The sequence below is a fragment of the Haliotis rubra genome, unplaced genomic scaffold, assembly GCF_003918875.1.
Source record: "Haliotis rubra isolate DU_JTF1 unplaced genomic scaffold, ASM391887v1 Scf247, whole genome shotgun sequence".
NCBI classification, from domain to species: domain Eukaryota; kingdom Metazoa; phylum Mollusca; class Gastropoda; order Lepetellida; family Haliotidae; genus Haliotis; species Haliotis rubra.
The window spans coordinates 1207749-1233750 of NW_025766525.1; the positions used below are offsets into that span (position 1 = coordinate 1207749).

General features: G+C 41.5%; 1 protein-coding gene across 2 annotated transcripts in view; it reads left to right on the forward strand.

The window, feature by feature from the left end:
• The first annotated feature begins 3400 nt into the window (after nucleotides 1–3400).
• Nucleotides 3401–26002, forward strand: part of LOC124279152 (beta-1,4-galactosyltransferase galt-1-like) — a 54468-nt gene continuing 31866 nt past the window's right edge. The window contains exon 1 of one of the 2 annotated variants that reach the window (XM_046714950.1): nucleotides 3401–4752. The gene's annotated coding sequence lies outside the window, so the exon portion shown is untranslated. Of the gene's footprint in view, nucleotides 4753–23853; nucleotides 24778–26002 lie in introns of those variants that run through there. The other variant, XM_046714952.1, reaches the window with a different exon arrangement.

Sequence of the window (26002 nt, forward strand, 5' to 3'; positions counted from 1 at the left end):
CGTGGCACTAGTCATCATAGGTTAAATAGGTTCCAAACCCCTAAAAGAAAGAAGGTGCGACATTACATTAATAATTGTTTACAAGATGAATAACGATCTCGCACCTGACGACCTCTGTGACCTTGTCCCTAACTTTGTCTCTGAAAACAGTCAATATAATCTCTGTAATAAACTTAAGTTACAAACAATAAATTGTAGGACTAAAATATATGAAAAATTGCTCCTACCTGACACAATTAAAATTTGGAATTCATTACCTGATAATTTAGTATTCGCTAACTCAATCAGTGAATTCAAATCTCTGCTTAAAAATGATGAATCAAAAAATTATCTAGATCTAAATTATGGCAGTCGATTCTGTCAGATCGTACACTGTCGACTTAAGCTCGGCTGTAATGATTTGAATGCGGATAAAGTAAATAGACACATTTCTAACAACCCTGAATGCGCTTGTGGATACCACAATGAAGATACTGTTCATTATCTTTTTACATGTAAGTTATATACTGCTGTTAGAAATAATACCTACTTCTATGTAAATAGCCACAATCTCCAAACTGTGTTATATGGAATACCTCTGGCAAACAACAATGTCAATAAGAACATAATAGAGTCTCTGCACCAATACATCTTTAAATCAAAATGATTTGATAAATTATTCTAGACAATTATATGCAATCAATTAATGAAGTGTAGCTGCAAGCTCAAGGTTTTATAAGCACCTACAACGCACATATATGATTTAATTTGTCGTTTTTTGTATCCAGTTCCTGTGTATTTTGTTTAAATGATATACATACTGGTGAGGTATTGATATAAGCAGAGTTCTGCTTGTTTACCAAACCAGATTCTCTAGAAATAAAAATATGTTTGAACCAATATTTTCTTCACTGTATGAATATTTTCTTCACTGTATGAATATGTTCTTTACAATACATGAATATGTTCCTTACAGTATAAACATGTTCCTTACACTGCATGAATGTTCAAAGCCCATCCTGGAACTAACTCCGCTGAGAACTGTCAGAGATACTGAGTCATTAAACATCCCACACACAACACAGATGACTAAACTCCGCACACTGAGACAAATTTATATCACTCATTTCTAAGGAAATGCATAAAAAATACAACAGAAAGTGATATAAATACCATTATTTCTTCATTAAAGGCATTGAAGTAATAATTAACAAAGCTGTTCCTGTTCTTGCCAGTTTAGAATTCCCTCCAAGGTTGTGAGGTGTAAATGGTTTTCAATCAATTTTTCAAAAGTATATAATTGGTCAGGTGAGTGAAACATAGAAATTGTATTCTTTAAAAGAGGAAAGGGAGCTAACAAGACCTTGCATTATTTATTTTAATATATTGCATGACTGAATTTCTGTAAAGAGGGAAAATAAAGACAGTTCTCAGGACATTGATATGGTAAAATTTGTGCAGGCAAATTCATAATCCACAATACAATAAAACAATGAAATTTAGCTGAACTAACTAGAACTGGGTGGTAACAGGCTAAGCAGTAAGACACATGGGGATTGTTAACATTGTGCATGGTTCTCAAATGATGACACATGGGGATTGTTAACATTGTGCATGGTTCTAAAATGATGACACATGGGGATTGTTAACATTGTGCATGGTTCTCAAATGATGACACATGGGGATTGTTAACATTGTGCATGGTTCTCAAATGATGACACATGGGGATTGTTACCATTGTGCATGGTTCTCAAATGATAACATAGTGCATGGTTCTCAAATGGGCATTGTTAACATTGTGCATGGTTTCTCAAATGCATGTTCTAAAATGATGACATTGTGCATGGTTCCTGCCCATTTCCTCCAAATAGAATATGATCATCCAAACCTGGCGTCCACAGGAAATATGTGAATGTGACATCATCACTTACGTGACAATCAAAACCTGGTTATATCATGAAGGCTGAAATAAACACCTTGAAAACATGTGGCCAGATACCTGAGACAAATGTGTAGGTCATGTACAATAATAGAATATCTCCTCCACTGATCCCTGTCTCATGATGGTGGACATTTGGCAGATGTGATATTCAACATTTCAACCCAGTCTCTCACAGTCACTGGCAGATGGATTGATTTTGTGTCATTGACAGCAAAGAATTTAATTATTCTACAAACATCTGTGTCATTTTTAATAAAGTTTGCAGAGACACAACAAATCTTTATTACTGTGTATGCACCCATGAAGGTCCGGGTTAGAATGAACCTTCAGTAACCCATGCTTGTCGTAAGAGGCGACTAACGGGATCGGGTGGTCAGGCTCGCTCACTTGGTTGACACATTGGTTCCCAATTCCGCAGATCAATGGTCATGCTGTTGATCACTGGAATGTCTGGTCAAAAGACTCACTGACTCACTGTGTATTTATAGACCGCCGCCATATAGCTGGAATATTGCTGAGGTGTCTATTGGCAGTGTAAACATAAACTCTCTCACTATCTTTATCACTGTGTATGCTTCCGATATATACCAAGGTGTTCATTGTTCTATCTTTATCAGGCAGTGTATGCTTCCATACACCACACACCCTGCCAAGGTGTCTATTGTTCTATCTTTATCACATACACCACACATATGCCTTGTTCTATCTTATATTGTGTATGCACATACACCACCCTGCCTAGGTGTTCTATTTTATCATTGTGTTTCTATCTTTATCATCTCAGTGTATGCTTCCATACACCACACATACCCTGCCAAGGTGTCTATTGTTCTATCTTTATCACTGTGTATGCTTCCATACACCACACATACCCTGCCAAGGTGTCTATTGTTCTATCACTATCACAGTGCATGCTTCCATACATCACACGTACCCTGCCAAGGGGTCTATTGTTCTATCTTTATCACTGTGTATGCTTCCATACACCACACATACCCTGCCAAGGTGTCTATTGTTCTATCTTTATCACAGTATATGCTTCCATACACCACACGTACCCTGCCAAGGGGTCTATTGTTCTATCTTTATCTACTATCTTTGTTTCCAACATCACTGATCAAGGATGTAAACACTGTTTCCAACATCTATGATCAAGGATGTAAACACTGTTTCTAACATCACTATATGATCAAGGATGTAAACACTGTTTCTAACATCACTATATGATCAAGGATGTAAACACTGTTTCCAACATCACTATATGATCAAGGATGTAAACACTGTTTCCAACATCACTATATGATCAAGGATGTAAACACTGTTTCTAACATCACTATATGATCAAGGATGTAAACACTGTTTCTAACATCACTATATGATCAAGGATGTAAACACTGTTTCCAACATCACTATGATCAAGGATGTGTACGCTGAATTACAATGATCAATTGTATAAACACTGTGTACACACTCTGACAACTGCAACCAGGAGTGACAGTTCCGTGGAACAATTCACTGACCAATTATAGATCACGTAGTAATAGAATTTACTCATGTCAGCCAGGAGAGACGGATTGCTGGAGTCGGGAAACAAGTGTATGAAGAAACAGAGAAACGGTTTGAACGACTGAAGACTGGTGCTCAGTGCTGGAGGAATCAGGGCCTGGAACTGATTGAAGGGAACGGTGATTGCAGCCATTGATGCGATTTGAGCAGCAGATGTGTCCTGATCAACACACAACTAAAGAAACATGGAAGGAGTAATCACGATGGCTAATCAATAGCAGACGGCAGTAGACAAGTCCCCCTTCCCTGACTCAGACTTCTCCTGCAAGTCGAGACCCTCCTGCCATGGAATATGCTCCATCCTCCACTACCCGCCATGCCTGATAGCCAGCAGTCTAAGAATGGCAGAATGTATTGAACTGGTGCCGAGCCGCGATGGCAGACGGGCATACATTATGAGGATAAGCCATGATGCTTCATGTGTTGCCTGATCCGTGATGTATGTTATTGTGTGGATACCATGTGTGTTTATGCCCAAGTGTATAGAAAACAATGTCAAGGGGGATTCCTGACTGGTTCTGCTTGAGTGAACAAAGCGAGTGAACCATATTGTCTGCAGTGCCTTTGAAACAGCTCATTGAATTAACAAATTGTGGTGTGGATTTACTTGTGGCTCAATCTAATGTGTGAGTTGCATGTCGTGTGACAGTGGACATACAGATCAATGAGAATTTGCTGGTAATCCTGTTCTGAGGATGGAGAGATCGTGTGGATGTCCAGTTCCATTCATACATCAGGCAGTGTCGCGTCTTGTGCTGAAGACAATGGAACAGCCTCGCTAGCAGTCTCACAACACTCACTAGCATGGGAACAAAAGCCAGCTTCCTCAACACAATTAGGACCGCAGAAATTCAGCAGGGCTTGCATGGGCAGTGATGATGTTTGTCTGTACTCCGTTTCCATAGATGCTGTTGCCGATGCTGGCTGACACTGCAGGATATGCTGTCATGAAGATGCTGTGATGTGGGTCTGCCGTCATCCGTTGTGTGGAGACACCGGGCCACTGTTGTGCCACAACACGACAACACAATCTGATCATCATGACATGAACTGAGGCCTCAGCAGTCCTGTGTGATGTGTCATAGTACCACTAGTGGACATTATTATCACTAACTCTGTAGTGCCAACCCCAGCAATAAGTGGTCTGTGTTCTCCCTACACCCTGCTGCAGGGGCTCTAGTAGTCAGCTGATTGTCAGGCGGAACCACTGTACACTACTGGTGCAGGACTACTCACTGGCAGGATCAGCATTCACTATACATGAGGTAAGTGTTGCCAGCCGTCACCTTTAACCAGCTTCATACACCACGACACGATACATGCTATTCCGTATCCATGTGTTGATGCATGTGTCTGTATAGTAATGATTATTGAAGTACTATATTATTTGAGAGCTGTGCCTGATAACTTCCTCGTCACGCGGTGCTCACTACATACCAGGACATATGTAACAGGGAATCAGTAGAAACCTGGAACTCAATCTGTGCTTTACTAAGAAAGAGAAATCCTAAATATAACATATGTAACATATAATCAGTGTAGAAAACCATCACCACCAACTACACTTAACCAGTCATTCATCTTAAACATGAACAGAATAAAGAGAGGATATCCCAGGAACAGGGTGGATTTCATGGGCAAGCATCTCGATATGTATCTGTGACAATACACGTCCTGACATACCCTGGCCTATAAGCTGTACACAGAATATGTATCTGTCACAATACACGTCCTGACATACCCTGACCTATATGCTGTACACAGAATATGTATCTGTCACAATACACGTCCTGACATACCCAGGGCTATAAGCTGTTTAGTACACAGAATATGTATCTGTCACAATACACATCCTGCCATACCCAGGCCTATATGCTGTACACAGAATATGTATCTGTCACAATACACATCCTGACATACCCAGGCCTATAAGCTGTACACAGAATATGTATCTGTCACAATACACATCCTGACATACCCAGGCCTATAAGCTGTTAGTACACAGAATATGTATCTGTCACAATACACGTCCTGACATACCCTGGCCTATATGCTGTACACAGAATATGTATCTGTCACAATACACGTCCTGACATACCCTGGCCTATAAGCTGTTAGTACACAGAATATGTATCTGTCACAATACAAGTCCTGACATACCCAGGCCTATATGCTGTACACAGAATATGTATCTGTCACAATACACGTCCTGACATACCCTGGCCTATAAGCTGTACACAGAATATGAATCTGTCACAATACACATCCTGACATACCCTGGCCTATATGCTGTACACAGAATATGTATCTGTCACAATACACATCCTGACATACCCTGGCCTATATGCTGTACACAGAATATGTATCTGTCACAATACACGTCCTGACATACCCTGGCCTATAAGCTGTTAGTACACAGAATATATATCTGTCACAATACACATCCTGACATACCCTTGCCTATAAGCTGTTAGTACACAGAATATGTATCTGTCACAATACACATCCTGACATACCCTGGCCTATATGCTGTACACAGAATATGTATCTGTCACAGTACACGTCCTGACATACAGGCCAGCTGTACACAGAATATGTATCTGTCACATAAGTCCTGACATACCCACAGAATATGTATCTGTCACAGTACACATCCTGACATACCCAGGCCTATAAGCTGTACACAGAATATGTATCTGTCACAATACAATGACATACCCAGGCCCTGACATACCCTGGACATACCCAGGCCTATAAGCTGTACACAGAATATGTATCTGTCACAATACACGTCCTGACATACCCTGGCCTATAAGCTGTACACAGAATATGTATCTGTCACAATACATGTCCTGACATACCCTGGCCTATAAGCTGTCACACAGAATATGTATCTGTCAATACACTGCGTCCTGACATACCCTGGCCTATAAGCTGTACACAGAATATGTATCTGTCACAATACACGTCCTGACATACCCTGGCCTATAAGCTGTACACAGAATATGTATCTGTCACAATACACGCCCTGACATACCCTGGCCTATAAGCTGTACACAGAATATGTATCTGTCAGCAATACACGTCCTGACATACCCTGGCCTATAAGCTGTACACAGAATATGTATCTGTCACAATACACGTCCTGACATACCCTGGCCTATAAGCTGTACACAGAATATGTATCTGTCACAATACACGTCCTGACATACCCTGGCCTATAAGCTGTACACAGAATATGTATCTGTCACAATACACGTCCTGACATACCCAGGCCTATAAGCTGTACACAGAATATGTATCTGTCAGCAATACACGTCCTGACATACCCTGGCCTATAAGCTGTACACAGAATATGTATCTGTCACAATACACGTCCTGACATACCCTGGCCTATAAGCTGTACACAGAATATGTATCTGTCACAATACACGTCCTGACATACCCTGGCCTATAAGCTGTACACAGAATATGTATCTGTCACAATACACGTCCTGACATACCCAGGCCTATATGCTGTACACAGAATATGTATCTGTCACAATACACGTCCTGACATACCCTGGCCTATAACTGGTACACAGAATATGTATCTGTCACAATACAGTCCTGACATACACCGGCCTATAAGCTGTACACAGAATATGTATCTGTCACAATACATGTCCTGACATACCCTGGCCTATAAGCTGTACACAGAATATGTATCTGTCACAATACACGTCCTGACATACCCTGGCCTATAAGCTGTACACAGAATATGTATCTGTCACAATACACGTCCTGACATACCCAGGCCTATAAGCTGTACACAGAATATGTATCTGTCACAATACACGTCCTGACATACCCAGGCCTATAAGCTGTACACAGAATATGTATCTGTCACAATACATGTCCTGACATACCCAGGCCTATAAGCTGTACACAGAATATGTATCTGTCACAATACACGTCCTGACATACCCAGGCCTATAAGCTGTACACAGAATATGTATCTGTCACAATACACGTCCTGACATACCCAGGCCTATAAGCTGTACACAGAATATGTATCTGTCACAATACATGTCCTGACATACCCTGGCCTATAAGCTGTACACAGAATATGTATCTGTCACAATACACGTCCTGACATACCCTGGCCTATAAGCTGTACACAGAATATGTATCTGTCACAATACACGTCCTGACATACCCTGGCCTATAAGCTGTACACAGAATATGCCTATATCTGTACACAGAATACATCTGTCACAATACACATCCTGACATACCCAGGCCTATAAGCTGTACACAGAATATGTATCTGTCACAATACATGTCCTGACATACCCAGGCCTATAAGCTGTACACAGAATATGTGTCACAATACACGCCCTTGACATACCCTGCCTATAAGCTGTACACAGAATATGTATCTGTCACAATACACGTCCTGACATACCCTGGCCTATAAGCTGTACACAGAATATGTATCTGTCACAATACACGTCCTGACATACCCTGGCCTATAAGCTGTACACAGAATATGTATCTGTCACAGTACATGTCCTGACATACCCAGGCCTATAAGCTGTACACAGAATATGTATCTGTCACAATACACGTCCTGACATACCCTGGCCTATAAGCTGTACACAGAATATGTATCTGTCACAGTACATGTCCTGACATACCCCGGCCTATAAGCTGTACACAGAATATGTATCTGTCACAGTACATGTCCTGACATACCCTGGCCTATAAGCTGTACACAGAATATGTATCTGTCACAATACACATCCTGACATACCCAGGCCTACATATCCTGTACACAGAATATGTATCTGTCACAATATCCTGACATACCCTTGCCTATAAGCTGTACACAGAATATGTATCTGTCACAGTACATGTCCTGACATACCCTGGCCTATAAGCTGTACACAGAATAAAAGCCTGTAGGGTTTGAAACCTGCTGCATGTAATGCAACACTCTACCTTCAGAATTGGGAGATAAATTAAATGGACTATATCAAGTACAGTATTTTTTATTCTTATTATTTCAACTTGGCCTCAGCAGACTCTGCGGTGTGGTTTGTAATGAATACTTTACACATTGTTCCTCCCCTGTGTTGAGCAGTGAGTAGGTCACTGCTGTATCTGTTGATGACAATTATTTGGGGGCAGTTAGTATGTAAGTTGATAAGGATGCAGATTGTGCAGCACTTTATTTAAAGCCACAACAGGTCCATCTGGTCTTCGAATGGCATTTACATATGATGCATGTAAGGGAGAGAATTTTATGGATGTCAACTTCTTTATTATGAGGAACACAATGTTTCACAGCATATACATACTCCTTTAGCAGGTGATGAAGTGAGTGAGTGAGTTGGGTTTTACGTCGCTTTTAGCAATATTCCAGCAATATCACGGCTGGGGACATCAGAAATGTCAGGTGATGAAGGCATAAGTCTACACTCCAAAACGTTAGGTCCAATTGTATTTTCTAGCATAGCGTAAAGGTGGACAGTGTGTTAAAAGTGTGTTTAGTACTTCTTACAGAGATATTTTGTGGCAGGTACCAAAATATTTGTTCCTGGTTATTTTGCATCATGTTGTGCGAGATGGTGTCCGAGATGGCCATTATATAAATCAAATAAATATTGCTGAGTGCTGTGTTAAACAATAAAGAAGTAAAGAGAACAAGGGTTATGATGGGTTATGACAAGGGGTTGACTCCGGCTGACCATGTGGCCATGTGGGAGGTGTGTTTGTGTGAGTGAGTGAGTGAGTGAGTGAGTGAGTTGGTGAGTGAGTGAGTGAGTGAGTGAGTGAGTGAGTGAGTGAGTGAGTGAGTGAGTGAGTGAGTGAGTGAGTGGATTGGGGTGTTTTATTGTAGCTGTGTCTTACATTAGAACGTATTGTACCTAGAATTCTCCTGGTGTTGTGATCCAGTCAGCAGATACAGCAGCCATTTCGTGTGCATGACCTTCATATACTCACACTAATTAGTGCTGTACTCTACACAGCAGAATATGCTGTACTCTCTGACTACGCATGACTGAAGGCAACAAGGATTTGATGTGGCCATCCATCACTCTAAGGTTCTCAGGTACAGAGTGGAACTGCAGGCAAATATTGATAGCAATCAATAGATCAGTGTCACCACTTATAACAAGAACCATGACTGACCTTTCAACACATCTCCCACCATTCTGAGAGCAGTGACCTCAGCTCCACCTATGATTGTGAGACATGATACCAGGAGAAAGTCATGTTTGATTACGTTGGGGGTATGTTCTGTTAATATCTCCTTTCTTTCAGTTGTTACTAACAAATACTTTGTCTTCTTAATCTGTGCCGAAGGCCCGGGTTCGATTCCCCACATGGGCACAATGTGTTAAGCCCATTTCTGGTGTCCCCCGCCGTGATATTGCTGGAATATTGCTAAAAGCGGCGTAAAACTAAACTCAGTCAGTCAGTCAGTCTTAATCTGTTGTAAAGACACAACACACAGCTGGAAGAACAGGTCTCCATGACGTATCTTACTGTAGCCTTACCACACTATCGATTGAATATCAACATAAGTGAAAATATCTGTTAAACAATTGCAGCAGTAACTCCTGCAAGCACTGACCTGGATTAGAGATTTGGGGAAAGTGGGAAACCCCAACACAGACCCTATACTCAAACTACATCCTTATACAGAGGAGATACGGAATGACCAAGGTTGACTAGATCAAGTGCTGCCATGTAGGTGTCCTGTACACATAGCTGCCATGTAGGTGTCTTGTGGACAATGCTGCCATGTAGGTGTCCTGTACACATAGCTGCCATGTAGGTGTCCTGTGGACAATACTGCCATGTAGGTGTCCTGTACACATAGCTGCCATGTAGGTGTCTTGTGGACAATGCTGCCATGTAGGTGTCCTGTACACATAGCTGCCATGTAGGTGTCTTGTGGACAATGCTGCCATGTAGGTGTCTTGTGGACAATGCTGCCATGTAGGTGTCTTGTGGACAATGCTGCCATGTAGGTGTCCTGTACACATAGCTGCCATGTAGGTGTCCTGTACACATAGCTGCCATGTAGGTGTCCTGTGGACAATGCTACCATGTTGGTGTCTTGTGGACAATGCTGCCATGTAGGTGTCTTGTGGACAATGCTGCCATATAGGTGTCCTGAGGACAAAACTGCTATGTAGGTGTCCTGTGGACAATACTGTCATGTAGGTGTCCTGTGGACAATACTGATATGCAGTTGTCCGGTGGACAATACTGCTATGTAGGTGTCTTGTGGACAATGCTGCCATGTTGGACAATACTGTCTTGTGGTGTCCTGTGGACAATGCTGCCAGAGAGAAGTAACAGACTGGTATGCTGCCTACATTACTAGTGTTGATGAGATAGATCACTAGGAAAGTGATGCCTTTCATAATTTGTCTACATTCAAAATATATTGAACAGAAGTGCTGTTATGACATTGGAGTGGTGTGAATTTGGTAAAGAATGTAACTAACAGTTAAATTAGCATTATCAGATGGATAAACAGATGCTGATGGACTGACTGACTGAGTTTGGTTTTACGCCGCTTTTAGCAATATTCCAGCAACATCACGGCGGGGGACACCAGAAATGGGCCTCACACATTGTACCCATGTGGGGATTCGAACCCGGGTCTTCGGCGTGACGAGCGGACGCTTTAACCATTAGGCTACCCCACCGCCCCAGATGCTGATGGAACAACATATAACACACGTATACCTGGAGAGATACAGAGAGGTTTACATATTCTGTCGGGAAATACCCCAGAAGCAGAACAGTACAACACTCACGTAACATAGGTTATATTTGGGATTATGCTTTCTCAGTAAAGTACACATTCTAGTAACTTTTTTCTTGGGTTGAGTCCCATCGAACCCACACCCTCAGAGTCGGGCACCTAATCGCCAGCACACAAAGTCAGCTGCCAAACCCACTCAGCCACTGTGGCTTCCACAAAAATGACAACTGGTGGTCTAGGCTGCGGACTTTGTGTAAGCCTATGATACATACAAACTGGTACAGCTCCCACGACCGAAAGCTATGGATACACAATGCCATTTAGGAAGTAGTCAAATGTAACATGTTATATTTGGGATTACACTTTCTCAGTAAAGTACAGATTCTAGTTCCTTTTTAGTTGGGTTGAGTCCCATCCGGGACTCGAACCCACAACCTCAGAGTCAGGCACCAAATAAGTACCTTAGACCACTTTCTAAACATCGCTGATGATTTAAAGCAAGGAAATAGCCCACACAGTTCAGTGTATTTCCTCCATGATATCTTGTTAACTGTTACATTAATATTTGATAGGTAATGATCTTTAGCCTCATGAATAAAATAAAAAAACTGCCTTAATCAATAAATGAGTGAATCAAGTTTCATGCAGCTGCCAGCAGTGAGCGTCCTCCAGTACCTGACACTGTACCATGATGCCACATGCTACCCCCGGGTTATATATGTAAAAACATAAAAACCAATTGTTTTTCAACAATCTCTAAATATTTGTTTTTGGAACTGTGTCCTTAAAGATGCCTGTAACACAGCTAAAGAGCCCACAGCCTACAACTGACTACACAGCCTACAGCATCTCACTACAACAGCCTACATTGCACTATGATGCCTACAACTGACTACAATGATTCGCACTATGATAGGCTACAACTGACTACATCACACTACAATAGCCTACAACTGACTATATGGCTCTGTGATAGCCTACAACTGACTACATATCACTATGATAGCCTACAACTGACTACATCACACTATGATAGCCTACAATGGACTACATCACACTATGATAGCCTACAACTGACTACATATCACTATGATAGCCTACAACTGACTACATCGCACTATGATAGCCTACAACGGACTACATCACACTATGATAGCCTACAACTGACTACATCGCACTACGATAGCCTACATCTGACTACATCGCACTACAATAGCCTACAACGGACTACATCACACTATGATAGCCTACAACTGACTACATCGCACTATGATAGCCTACAACTGACTACATCACACTATGATAGCCTACAACTGACTACATCACACTATGATAGCCTACAACTGACTACATCACACTACAATAGCCTACAACTGACTACATGGCTCTGTGATAGCCTACAACTGACTACATCGCACTATGATAGCCTACAACTGACTACATCGCACTATGATAGCCTACAACTGACTACATCGCACTACAATAGCCTACAACTGACTACATCGCACTATGATAGCCTACAACTGACTACATCGCACTATGATAGCCTACAACTGACTACATCGCACTTCAATAGAGTAGAACTTAATACATCACACTACAATAGCCTACAACTGACTACAACACACTATGATAGCCTACAACTGACTACATCGAACTACGATAGCCTACAACTGACTACATCACACTACGATAGCCTTCAACTGACTACATCGCACTACAATAGAGTAGAACTGACTACATCACACTATGATAGCCTACAACTGACTACAACACACTATGATAGCCTACAACTGACTACATTGCACAACGACAGCCTATAACTGACTACATCACACTACGATAATCTACAACTGACTTAAAGTAACATCGCACTACAATAGATTAGAACTGAATACATCACACTACAATAGCCTACAACGGACTACATCGCACTATGATAGCCTACAACTGACTACATCGCACTATGATAGCCTACAACTGACTACATCGCACTATGATAGCCTACAACTGACTACATCACACTATGATAGCCTACAACTGACTACATACATACATACATACAAATACTTGTATAGCGCTAATATCCGTAATCCGCTCAAAGGCGCTCTGGCTCTAAGATGGTCTAGATATCACATAGAGTTCAAATGCTTCAGCAAAGAGACACGTCTTCAGATTTGAATTAAAAACAGCTAAATCTGGTTGTGTTCTGAGGTGAGATGGAAGATTGTTCCAGAGATGAGGGCCAGTCGTCTCGAGTGACCTGTCACAATATGTTTTTGTCCTTGTCACAGGAATTGTCAAAAGACACTGGTCATTTGATCGGAGTGAACGTACAGGAGTATAACGGTGGAACAGATCACAGAGGTACTGAGGAGCTAGACCATGTAAACTTTTGAAAACAAGGAGTAGAGTTTTATATTTTATGCGGTAGTGGACGGGAAGCCAATGAAGTGAGTGAAGAACGGGAGTAATGTGGTCTGATTTCTTTGATTGAGAGACCACTCTGGCTGCAGTATTCTGCACCTTCTGAAGCTTGTGTACAAGATAATTTGGGAGGCCCACAAGAAGCGCATTACAGTAGTCAAGATGAGATGTTACATATGCCTGAATAAGAGATGCTGTAGTCTTGACGTCCAGGTATCGTCGAATCATGCCGATGTTGTGAATGTGGTAGTACGCCCTTCTACAGATGTTATTGATGTGTGGCTCCATGGACAGTGAAGAATAAAAAATAACTCCCAAGTTTCGTACCTCATGGTTTGGCTGAATCTCACACTGACCGATGCTGAATTTAGGAAGAGAGATACTGGGTTGGAGACGCTTAGGGTGGAAAACTATGAGTTCAGTTTTATCATCATTCAGTTTGAGGTAGTGTGACGACATCCAGATTTTGATGCAGCTGACACACTCTTCAATGGTGAGAAATGAAGACACAGCTGATGAAGAAAGTAAGGGTTTGAATGATATATAAATTTGAGTGTTGTCAGCATATAAATGCAGTCCAAGGTTGAAGGATCTGACGATATCACCTAGAGGAGAAGTATAAACAGTGAAAAGTAGAGGTCCAAGAACCGATCCCTCGGGCACGCCATAAGCAAGATCCTTAGGACTGGAGATGTGACCATCAATGATCACCGATTGATGACTATCTGCTATGTATGACTCAAACCACTGAAGAACAGTTCCTCTAATACCCATCCTGGTCTCAAGTGTATGCATCAGAATAGTATGGTCGATAGTATCGAAGGCACTACTCAAATCAAGTAGAACCAATACTGCAGCACCATCTTTGTCGCACTACGATAGCCTACAACTGACTACCTCACTATGATAGCCTACAACTGACTACATCGCACTATGATAGCCTACAACTGACTACATCACACTACAATAGCCTACAACTGACTACATGGCTCTGTGATAGCCTACAACTGACTACATCGCACTATGATAGCCTACAACTGACTACATCGCACTATGATATCCTACAACTGACTACATCACACTGCGATAGCCTACAACTGACTACATGGCTCTGTGATAGCCAACAACTGACTACATCGCACTATGATAGCCTACAACTGACTACATCGCACTATGATAGCCTACAACGGACTACATCGCACTATGATAGCCTACAACTGACTACATCGAACTACGATAGCCAACAACTGACTACATCACACTATGATAGCCTACAACTGACTACAACACACCATGATAGCCTACAACTGACTACACCACACTGCGATAGCCTACAACTGACTACATCACACTGCGATAGCCTACAACTGACTACATCACACTGTGATAGCCTACAACTGACTACATCGCACTATGATAGCCTACAACTGACTACATCACACTATGATAGCCTACAACTGACTACATCACACTACAATAGCCTACAACTGACTACATGGCTCTGTGATAGCCTACAACTGACTACATCGCACTATGATAGCCTACAACTGACTACATCGCACTATGATAGCCTACAACTGACTACATCACACTGCGATAGCCTACAACTGACTACATGGCTCTGTGATAGCCAACAACTGACTACATCGCACTATGATAGCCTACAACTGACTACATCACACTATGATAGCCTACAACTGACTACATCGCACTACGATAGCCTATGATAGCCTACAACTGGCTACAACTGACTACATCGAACTACGATAGCCTACAACTGACTACATCACACTACGATAGCCTTCAACTGACTACATCGCACTACAATAGAGAAGAACTGAATACATCACACTATGATAGCCTACAACTGACTACAACACACTATGATAGCCTACAACTGACTACATTGCACTACGATAGCCTATAACTGACTACAACGCACTATGATAGCCTACAACTGACTACATCGAACTACGATAGCCTACAACTGACTACATCACACTATGATAGCCTACAACTGACTACATCACACTACGATAATCTACAACTGACTTAAAGTAACATTGCACTACAATAGATTAGAACTGAATACATCACACTACAATAGCCTACAACGGACTACATCGCACTATGATAGCCTACAACTGACTACATCACACTACAATAGCCTACAACTGACTACATCGCACTATGATAGCCTACAACTGACTACATCGAACTACGATAGCCTACAACTGACTACATCACACTACGATAGCCTTCAACTGACTACATCGCACTACAATAGAGTAGAACTGAATACATCACACTATGATAGCCTACAACTGACTACACCACACTATGATAGCCACAACTGACTACATTGATAGCCTACAACTTGTGATAGCCACAACTGACTACATCGCACTATGATAGCCTACAACTGACTACATCGCACTATGATAGCCTACAACTGGACTACATCACACTGAGCCTACACTCGACTACTCACACGATATAGCCTACAACTGACTACATCACACTATGATAGCCTACGAACTGACTATGATAGCCTACAACTGACTACACCACTATGATAGCCTACAACTGACTACATCGCACTATGATAGCCCACAACTGACTACATCGCACTATAGCCTACAACTGACTACATCACACCGCGATAGCCTACAACTGACTACATCACACTGTGATAGCCTACAACTGACTACATCGCACTATGATAGCCTACAACTGACTACACATCGCACTATGATAGCCTACAACTGGACTACATCACACTATGATAGCCTACATAACTGACTAACTCACGATGGCCTACAACTGACTACATCACATTTGATAGCTCTCATAAACCGACTACATCGCACCATGATAGACTACTACAACTGACTACATCGCCTTACAACTGACTACATTCATGATAGCCTACAACTGACTACATCACACTCTGATAGCCTACAACTGACTACACTACGATAGACTACTGACTATCGACTAAGAATGGAATACATACTATGATAGCCTACAACTGATTACACACACTATGCCTACAACTGACTACATCACACTATGATAGCCTACAACTGACTACATCGCACTATGATAGCCTACAACTGACTACATCGAACCACGATAGCCTATAGCCTACAACTGACTACATCACACTGACTACATCACTGCCTACAACTGCATTTGAACTACACATCACACTACAATAGCCTACATCGGACCACTTTATGATAGCCTACAACTGACATCCACACTACGCCATACAACTACAATATGAGCCTAGAACTCGAATACATCACACTACTGGAGAAGCCTACAAACTGACTACATCACACTATGATAGCCTACAACTGACTACATTGCACCTATGATAGCCTATAACTGACTACATCACACCACGATAATCTACAACTGACTTAAAAGTAACATAAAGTAACATTGCACTACAATAGATTAGAACTGAATACATCACACTACAATAGCCTACAACGGACTACATCACACTATGATAGCCTACAACTGACTACAACACACTGTGATAGCCTACAACTGACTACATCACACTATGATAGCCTACAACTGACTACATCACACTACACCTACAACTGATACATCACACTATGAAGCCTTCAACTGACTACATCACACTACAATAGAGTAGAACTGAATACATAGCTATGATACAACTGACTACATCACACCGCGATAGCCTACAACTGACTACATCACACTATGATAGCCTACAACTGACTACATCACACTATGATAGCCTACAACTGACTTGACTACATCACACTACAATAGCCTACAATTGACTACATCAACACTACTCGCATGCTGATAGCCTACAACTGACTACATCACACTATGATAGCCTACAACTGACTACATCACACTATGATAGCCTACAACTGACTACATCACACTATGATAGCCTACAACTGACTACATCACACTATGATAGCCTACGCCTACATCACACTGTATAGCCTACAACTGACTACATCACACTGCGATAGCCTACAACTGACTACATCACACTATGATAGCCTACAACTGACTACATCACACTACAATAGCCTACAACTGACTACATCACACTATGATAGCCTACAACTGACTACATCACACTGCGATAGCCTACAACTGACTACACCACACTGGGATAGCCTACAACTGACTACATCACACTGCGATAGCCTACAACTGACTACATCACACTATGATAGCCTACAACTGACTACAACACACTATGATAGCCTACAACTGACTACATCACACTACGATAGCCTACAACTGACTACATCACACTATGATAGCCTACAACTGACATCACATGCGATAGCCCACAACTGACTACATCGCACTATGATAGCCTACAACTGACTACATCACACTACAATAGCCTACAACTGACTACATCACACTATGATAGCCTACAACTGACTACATCACACTGCGATAGCCTACAACTGACTACACCACACTGCGAAAGCCTACAACTGACTACACCACACTGCGAAAGCGTACAACTGACTACACCACACTGCGATAGCCTACAACTGACTACATCACACTATGATAGCCTACAACTGACTACACCACACTGCGATAGCCTACAACTGACTACATCACACTATGATAGCCTACAACTGACTACAACACACTATGATAGCCTACAACTGACTATGACAGGCTACATCTGATGACAAAGCCCACACCTGACTACAACACACTCATTGATAACGTAGGAATCTAGTGGTGAACTTGGTGAATATATGACATCAGTATTCAGTGTGTAGAGACTTCATTGCATATGATATGTATTGATGAACATTTATCCGTATGTAGTAGTCATATCATGTATTGTGGACCGACAGTTCCTGGATATCATTGCCTATATGTGCCTGGTGTTAAGTTAATCAGTTGTCTACTGATATTCAAACTGTATCCTATATGACAGTGAAGGACAAATACTTTGTCAGAGATATAATGTAAGAAGCAGTACAGAACCGGCAACAGTTTGACTTAAATAACAAAAGTATGTAGCAATACTAATGTACACATTCCTGCTTATTCCTCACTCGTGATAATACAGGGTCGATATTTCAATATCTCCTCACTCGTGATAATACAGGGTCGATATTTCAATATCTCCTAACTCAAGATGATACAGGGTCGATATTTCAATATCTCCTCACTCATGATAAATACAGGGTCGATATTTCAATATCTCCTCACTCATAATAATACAGGGTTGATATTTCAATATCTCCTAACTCAAGATGATACAGGGTTGATATTTCAATATCTCCTCACTCATGATAAATACAGGGTCGATATTTCAATATCTCCTCACTCTAGATAATACAGGGTCGATATTTCAATATCTCCTCACTCAAGATAATACAGGGTCGATATTTCAATATCTCCTCACTCATGATAATACAGGGTTGATATTTCAATATCTCCTCACTCATGATAATTCAGGGTCGATATTTCAATATCTCCTCACTCATGATAATACAGGGTCGATATTTCAATATCTCCTCACTCATGATAATACTGGGTTGATATTTCAATATCTCCTCACTCAAGATAATACAGGGTTGATATTTCAATATCTCCTCACTCATGATAATACAGGGTCTTTATTTCAATATTTCCTCACTCATGATAATACAGGGTTGATATTTCAATATTTCCTCACTCAAGATAATACAGGGTCGATATTTCAATATCTCCTCACTCATGATAATACAGGGTTGATATTTCAATATCTCCTCACTCTAGATAATACAGGGTTGATATTTCAATATCTCCTCACTCTAGATAATACAGGTTCTTTATTTCAATATTTCCTCACTCATGATAATACAGGGTTGATATTTCAATATCTCCTCACTCAAGATAATACAGGGTTGATATTTCAAAATCTCCTCACTAATAATACAGGGTTTACTACAGGGCAGTGTGTACCAGTCCCCAGGGCCAATATTGTTATAACGCATCACTGATGTTAAGGCAGGGTGTACCAGTCACTAGGGCCAATATTGTTATAATGCATCACTGATGTTAAGGCAGGGTGTAAAAGTCACTTGGGCCAATATTGTTATAATGCATCAGTGATGTTAAGGCAGTGTGTACCAGTCACTAGGGCGAATATTGTTATTATGCATCAGTGATGTTAACGCAGTGTGTACCAGTTACTAGAGCCAATATTGTTATTATGCATCAGTGATGTTAACGCAGGGTGTACTAGTCACTAGGGTCAATATTGTTATTATGCATCACTGATGTTAGGGCAGGGTGTACCAGTCACTAGAGCGAATATTGTTATTATGCATCACTGATGTTAAGGCAGTGTGTACCAGTCACTAAGGGCCAATATTGTTATTATGCATCACTGATGTTAAGGCAGTGTGTACCAGTCACTAGAGCCAATATTGTTATAATGCATCACTGATGTTAAGGCAGGGTGTACCATTCACTAGGTTCAATATTGTTATAATGCATCACTGATGTTAAGTCAGTGTGTACCAGCCACTAGGGCCAATATTGTTATTATGCATCAGTGATGTTAAGGCAGTGTGTACCAGCCACTAGAGCCAATATTGTTATTATGCATCAGTGATGTTAAGGCAGTGTGTACCAGCCACTAGAGCCAATATTGTTATTATGCATCACTGATGTTAAGGCAGTGTGTACCAGGCAATTGGGCCAATATTGTTATTATGCATCACTGATGTTAAGGCAGGGTGTACCAGTCACTAGGGTCAATATTGTTATTATGGCTCACTGATGTTAAGGCAGTGTGCACCAGTCAATAGAGCCAATATTGTTATTATGCATCACTGATGTTAAGGCAGGGTGTACAAGTCACTAGAGCCAATATTGTCATTATGCATCACTGATGTTAAGGCAGGGTGTACCAATCACTAGGGTCAATATTGTTATTATGCATCACTAATGTTAAGGCAGGGTGTACCAGTCACTAGGGTCAATATTGTTATTATGCATCACTGATGTTAAGGCAGGGTGTACCAGTCACTAGGGTCAATATTGTTATTATGCATAACTGATGTTAAGGCAGGGTGTACCAGTCATTAGAGCCAATATTCTCACAATGCATCAGTGATGTTAAGGCAGGGTGTACCAGTCACTAGGGCGAATATTGTTATAATGCATCACTGATGTTAAGGCAGGGTGTACCAGTCACTAAAGCCAATATTGTTATTATGCATCACTGATGTTAAGGCAGGGTGTACAAGTCACTAGAGCCAATATTGTCATTATGCATCACTGATGTTAAGGCAGGGTGTACCAATCACTAGGGTCAATATTGTTATTATGCATCACTGATGTTAAGGCAGGGTGTACCAGTCACTAGGGTCAATATTGTTATTATGCATCACTGATGTTAAGGCAGGGTGTGCCAGTCACTAGAGGCAATTTTCTCATAATGCATCACTGATGTTAAGGCAGTGTGTACCAGTCACTAGAGCCAATATTCTCATAATGCATCACTGATGTTAAGGCAGTGTGTACCAGTCACTAGAGGCAATATTCTCATAACACATCACTGATGTTAAGGCAGTGTGTACCAGTCACCTCAGCCAATATTCTCATAACACATCACTGATGTTAAGGCAGTGTGTACCAGCCACTAGGGTCAATATTCTCATAACACATCACTGATGTTAAGGCAGTGTGTACCAGTCACTAGGGTCAATATTCTCATAACACATCACTGATGTTAAGGCAGTGTGTACCAGTCACCTCAGCCAATATTCTCATAACACATCACTGATGTTAAGGCAGTGTGTACCAGTCACTAGAGCCAATATTCTCATAACACATCACTGATGTTAAGGCAGTGTGTACCAGTCACTAGGGTCAATATTCTCATAACACATCACTGATGTTAAGGCAGTGTGTACCAGTCACTAGGGTCAATATTCTCATAACACATCACTGATGTTAAGGCAGTGTGTACCAGTCACCTCAGCCAATATTCTCATAACACATCACTGATGTTAAGGCAGTGTGTACCAGTCACTAGGGTCAATATTCTCATAACACATCACTGATGTTAAGGCAGTGTGTACCAGTCATCTCAGCCAATATTCTCATAACACATCACTGATGTTAAGGCAGTGTGTACCAGTCACTAGGGTCAATATTCTCATAACACATCACTGATGTTAAGGCAGGGTTTGTCGTGGTGTGAGAACTGCTGAGTGCCTCCAGGCAAAACCATAAACACAGACGGAGTGATGCAACTGTGTGAATGGTGGGTGTCACCAGTAGGCAAGACATGTATTCCTAGTTTGCAAACTCCTGTTGTCATCCGTCACCTACCTGTAAATAATTTTCTCCACTGTTCATTACAAATAGAATCTGTTTCAGCAGATAATCGAGAATTTACACCTTCACAATATCATGTGACAGTTAACTGACTGCCAACCGTGGAGAATATATGCAAATGACTGTCACTGCTTATTATTCCACTGACTTCTTTCTTGTCCACAGACATATCAGCCATGGTGCTCACACAATTACACATCCATCTATCACTTCTATGACTAATACATGAAAGTCACTGACAAATGCAAGCTTCAAACAAACAGTGGGTTCAGAGTTCATTGATCAAAAGCAGAAATGAGGGAAAATAATATACCAAGTGGTAATAAATTTAGTGACATTTACAATGTTGTATGACATGATTTAGTGGCATGTGCAGCCAGACATTGTGTAGACTACTACAGTGTCACATGGACACCATGGCAAGTACATATGACCGCTGTCATAGACACCTGGTGTTACTACGACATGGGGGGGGGGCTCACGCTAGCCTGTTATAAACATTGTGTAGACTACTACAGTGTCACAACGACACATTGGCAAGTACACATGACAGCATGAAACTCACCCTAGCCTGTTATAAACACTGTGTATACTACTAGACTACTACAGTGTCATATCGACAAGTACACATCACTGCTGTCATTGACATCTGTTAAAATATGATTACATAAGGAACCATTAATAATTTATGGCTAGGGGGTGATGATGATTTTTATGGCAAGCATGTACAATGTGAATGACCCCCACCCCCACCCCCATGCATGTACAAAGTAAGTGGCCCCTCCACGTGTCATGTACAAAATTAATGACCCCCCCATAATTTTTAAGCATATTTCAACAACATTTTTATGTACAAAATTGCTGACCCCATTCCTCTCCGCAAGTTCAAGTTTACAAAACTGACGAACCCCCCTACCTCCCATCTTAATATCATCACCCCATCCACCCCACCCCCACGCCATAGATAATGAACAGTCCCTAAGTGAAGTAAAATATTAAACACTTGGGATTACACTTTCTCAGTAAAGTACAGATTCAAGTACTTTTCTGAGAAAGTGCAATCCCAAATATAACATGTTACATTTGACCACTTCCTAAATGGCATTGTATACTGATGTATATGAAGGATGCAAGAAACTATAAACTAAATACAAATAATGCATTCATGTTGAAAACAGAAGCAATGTGTTTACTGGTGTAGTCAACCTACAGTTGGTTGCCTTGCTAAACGACGGAGCTGCTGATTAATTCAGCACAGGAAACACCCAGGTCACGGCTTCAAGTGTGCTCAGCCTGCATAGTTAGAAATCTCTCACTTGAAACAATAGACTGGTAACTTTTGCAAGTAGTTTTAGTCCTGATAAAAATAAAATACAGCAGATTTTCATAGATTTATTAAATTTACTGAAAATTATCACTTAAATAAATTGCAGAGTCTAACTGTAAATTGTCTGCAACATCACTGCATATGAGGCAGTTGATTCAGAATGAGCTGAGATTCAGGTAAACACCAGGACATCATGGTGAGCTGCAGAAACAGAAATCTTCACTTTCGCTGGTCAGTATGCAAATCAGCTATCTGAGAATATGCCTGAAGCACAACTAGCCTCCTACAGTCTGAAGTGATCAAATCAGGAGACCACCACAGGGGAAGTCCCACGACAATGTGTGGAAGCTGGTTCCGGCTCTGATTGGTCCAGCCTCAATTGTCTGCTACGCAGGTGACAGGGGGGACCACACCATATAAAGTTAATGAACACACCAGAAGGAGGCCTCTAAGTGGAGGGACGTCTTTAGCAGCATGTGCTGCTCATGTGGGTAATTGTGCTGTCCCAATATTGAATGTCTTCCACTTATACAACAGCAGCTAGAGAATTATAGCAGTGTACATTATTAATGAAGGGAAGTTTCAAGCTTGCTTCTACCACCACATTGCCACAGCCTGTAGCCAGTTGTTTGTGATCTCCTAAACCTGAGGACCTGATGCTAACATTACAGAGTCAAGTCAATGATCTGGAGCTTGAGAGAGAATATAGTGGTGTGTTATAACACAGCATCACTGAAACAGAAGTAAAGATCAGTGACAATAGCCAGTTGATATGCCAGCTTCATCCATGTAAATGATTTTACTATTTTTGGCCAATGAGGAGTGGATGAATTATACTAACCCCTTATGATGAAGTAACTGTTTTTGTTGAAATTATGTTTTTTGTATAACTTTCAGAACTTGAACCAATTTTCTGTGATGATTTTACTGATTTTCTGTGAATTACTGTGAATTTATCAATTGATGAGAGAAAACAACCATTAAGAAAAAGACAAAATCCCCGCACTTCAGCATGCCATCTCATGAATCTTGCAGGATTCATAACGTCTCTCTGCCTCAAGCAGACAGTTTCAAACAAGCTGTGACAGACAAACCTGAGGACTAAACAAGCAGAAAGCCTTCAACAGAGGCATGCCTGGTTTATAGCTCTTATCAAGGCAGTAAACGTGCTACAGATTTACTGTGATACAGAGTCCACACTCGTTCAGTGAGGGAGGGAGTGAGGGACAGCGCTGTCTGCTTCCTCCAATACGGCTTCTCCAAGTTGGACAGTTGGAACACCTGTGAGTAGGTGACGTGAGCCTGTCGTTGGCAGGCACGAGGTGCTTGTTGGGAGAGTCAGGAGGCTGGTGTTGGATGTACACGGAGTAACGGAGCAGCCTCCTGAAGGTAGGGGAGGACCCAATGTAGATTTGAAATTTTTCCTTTTATAAAGAGCAGAAAAATGTATATTTTGTTCATATCTAATTTGATGTTTTTTTCTGAAACATTGTATGACAAAGGATACATATATTTTCCTAAAGAATATTCAAAATATACAATCATTTTTTTCATGATGTATTTTTTAAATATTGATATGTCTGTGGATCTGCAATAACTAAGCAATTGTATTGGTATACTGCTTTAGTAGGAAATACCTGACTGATATAGCACCATATGTGACTAAGAGGATGACAGAAGGATTTTAAATGCAACAGTAACAGCAGAGAAATGCTGTAATTAATATTTTGTTGTGTCAGTACAATTCCATACAGGGAAGAACTGCAGGAAGTAAACTGATGTTATTCAGTATATGTATTCCTAATGAAACAAACCAATTCTATTTCCACATACAGCCAAACAGAAGTCGTTTGTCATGTTCCATTGGAATTAACACATAGTTAAATATTAACATTGGCCAAATGGCAGAATCAATATAAGTGAAACTGTATCTTACGGGTAATAGCACGATGTTGTCTCTTCCAATTCTCTGTGTCCCCTGCTTGTTGCTATACACAGTGAATTTTACCTACACCACCAGAAAGACAGGAATCACAACACTTCAAGACAGGGGGCACCTGTCAGGGGCAGAATGGAGAGTAAGGGGGCACCTGTCTGGGGCAGAATGGAGAGTAAGGGGGTACCTGTTGGGCAGAATGGAGAGTAAGGGGCACCTGTCTGGGGCAGAATGGAGAGTAAGGGGGCACCTGTTGGGCAGAATGGAGAGTAAGGAGGCACCTGTTGGGCAGAATGGAGAGTAAGGGGGCACCTGTTGGGTAGAATGGAGAGTAAGGGGGCACCTGTGGGGCAGAATGGAGAGTAAGGAGGCACCTGTCTCGGGCAGTGTGGAGAGTAAGGGGCACCTGTTGGGTCAGTGTTGAGAGTAAGGGGGCACCTGTTGGGGCAGTGTGGAGTGTAAGGGGGCACCTGTTGGGGCAGTGTGGAGAGTAAGGGGGCACCTGTTTGGGGCAGTGTGGAGAGTAAGGGGGCACCTGTTGGGGCAGTGTGGAGTGTAAGGGGGCACCTGTTGGGGCAGTGTGGAGAGTAAGAGGGCACCTGTTTGGGGCAGTGTGGAGAGTAAGGGGCACCTGTTTGGGGCAGTGTGGAGAGTAAGGGGCACCTGTTGGGAGTGTGG